The sequence below is a fragment of the Charadrius vociferus genome, unplaced genomic scaffold, assembly GCF_000708025.1.
Source record: "Charadrius vociferus isolate BGI_N301 unplaced genomic scaffold, ASM70802v2 scaffold356, whole genome shotgun sequence".
Lineage (NCBI taxonomy): Eukaryota > Metazoa > Chordata > Aves > Charadriiformes > Charadriidae > Charadrius > Charadrius vociferus.
In genome coordinates this window covers 23439-26098 of record NW_009648717.1, presented here as the reverse complement: position 1 = coordinate 26098, position 2660 = coordinate 23439, and positions in this window count along the sequence as shown.

The window sequence follows — 2660 nt, the reverse complement described above, 5'->3', positions numbered from 1 at the left end:
GGGGGAGGGCAAGCTGGGCAAATCCACCCCAAACCTGGCCCCATAGGGTGGGGAATTGTATAGGGTTTTATAGCATAAAAGAGAGAGAGAGAGAGAAAAAAGGGTTTTCTGCTTTAATCTGCACTAATTCTAGGGGGTTTCAGCCCCTGCGTTGATGCCCGTTGATGGTGCGCAGGCAACCGGGATGCAGGGATGCTCGGGGAGATGGCAGCGGGGAATGCCGGCACACGGGATGCAGCTTTTGACAGGCAGGGGACAGGCAGGAGCCGGGCTGCCTGCCTCCGCTCCCCCATTCCAAACTCTCCTCCTCCATCCCAAGATCTCCTTCATCCCGAGCTCTCCTCCTTCATCCCGAACTCTCCTCCATCCTGAACTCGCCTCCTCCATCCCGAACTCTCCTCCTCCATCCCAAACTGTCCTCCTTCATCCCAAACTGTCCTCCATCCTGAGCTCTCCTCCTCCATCCCAAACTCTCCTCCATCCCAAACTCTTCTCCATCCCAAACTATCCTCCATCCCAAACTATCCTCCTCCATCCCAAACTCTCCTCCTCCATCCGAAACTCTCTTCTGTCCCAAACTCTACTCCATCCCAAGCTCTTCTCCTCCAGCCCAAGCTCTCCTCCTCCAGCCCAAACTCTCCTCCATCCCAAACTCTCCTCCATCCCGAACTCTCCTCCATCCCAAACTATCCTCCTCCATCCCAGACTAATAGTCCTTCATCCCAAACTAATAGTCCTTCATCCCAAACTCTCCTCCTCCATCCCGAACTCTCCTCCTCCATCCCAAACTCTCCTCCATCCCGAACTCTCCTCCATCCCCGACCTCTCCTCCTCCACCCCAAACTCTCCTCCATCCCGAACCCTCCTCCTCCATCCCGAACTCTCCTCCTCCATCTCAAACTCTCCTCCCTCCTGAACTCGCCTCCTCCATCCCGAACTATCGTCCTCCATCCCGAACTCTCCTCCTCCATCCCAAACTCTCCTCCATCCCGAACTCTCCTCCTCCATCCCGAACTATCCTCCTCCATCCCAAACTATTGCCCTTCATCCCGAACTCTCCTCCCCAGTAGGAGCCCCGGGCCAGCGGTGGGAAGCAGGGGTGGTGTACTGGGAGCATCCCCACCCCGCTTTGCCGGCCAGCCTTGGCGGAGGCTCACCGTGCGGTGGAGCCGAGCGGGCAGAGCGCGCCTGCCGCTTGCTGTTTCACATGCCTGGGGGTCATGGTGCCTCCTAAAATAAACCCGCCGAGCTTCACGCGGCCTTTGCGTGGGCGGCACGTGGGCCGGGAGCGGGCACGGAGCGGTGCTGGGGGAAGGGATGGGAGGGGGGGGAGAAAAATTAAAAGGTGGGGGAGATGGTTCTGTGGTAACTCTGGCAAAGAAGGCTGGTGTACACTCGCAATGGCCACCTGAGTGGTCTTTTTTTCCCTCCCCCACTCTCCACAGTAAAGGGGGGAAAAAAAAGTGAATAGGTTTTTCACAGACTCATGAAAACTGCTTCCATGGCATGGCACAACTATATGCATTTGATCAATATTTAAACTGGTGAACAGAGATGAAGCAACTTTAAATATTTTGTCATAAGGACCTCACTTACTGCTTTTTCTTCCATTTACCACCCTCCCTGCAAAAGCTGCTCTCGGCACTGGGCTCCCCACTGCACCTGCCCCACCACCCTTCTGCCTGCATCCCCACTCGTGGCAGTAACGGCACCGTTCCTCTGGCAGCTCTGTGTAACGCCAGAGAGAGAAGCAAACATCCATTGGTCCTTTTCTGACTGATTTCTGTCTGTCTTTACAGAGGTATGGGATGAAGGAATGAAATAAACCTTACAGGGCTCTCACATTGCGTTCTTGGCAAAGGTACTGAAAACAGAGACGGCACATGTACATGACACATCACTTAAGTCCTCTGGTTTCTATGGTTGCAGTAGATTTTGCTTTCAGGGGGCATCCTAGGAAGGAGATAATGCTGCGCAGCGCTCTGGCCCTCGCCGGGATGCCCGGCACACCTGTACGGATACGTGTCCTTGCTGGCAGCGTGAGCGTGTAAGCGGGGAACCGGTGAGCGATCTGAAGCCTTTTGGTTAAAATAGCCCAAAATATCGGGGGGGTTGTCGGCTTTTCCAGGCGGCTGCTGACAAAGAGCCGTTCGGAGCATCCCGTGGGTACCAAGCGTGGGAAAACACCCCACCCCAACCAGGTGATGCTCTGGGCTGAGCGATGCTGGAGATTTCCCCCCTGAGCTCCCAGCGCCGCTTCCCCCCCCCACCATCACCACCTCTGCCCTCGTAAAGGGGATGCCCTCGATCGCTCTGCGCCCCTCGTCCCTTGGGGGCACCCCGAAACCTTCCTCGGGGTAAAGTACTGCTCGAGGAGAGAAAGAAATTGCATAGACATCTCCTGGTATTTATTCCACCGGTTAATAACGGTGCCGTGGCACGGGGACAGCACAGGAGTTGGGCACACACTCGACACAACGCACAAACTACAGCACGACGGAGGAGATTATTGGGGTTTTTGTGGGTTTTTTTTGTTTTGTTTTGTTTTTTTTTTCCCCCCCCATTATCACTTTGTTCTTCTCCTTTGGAAGGAACAAGGACAGGAGTGGATCCCACCCTGGGAGATGGAGAGCGTGCCACCGCCGCTCCAGGGCCAGGGC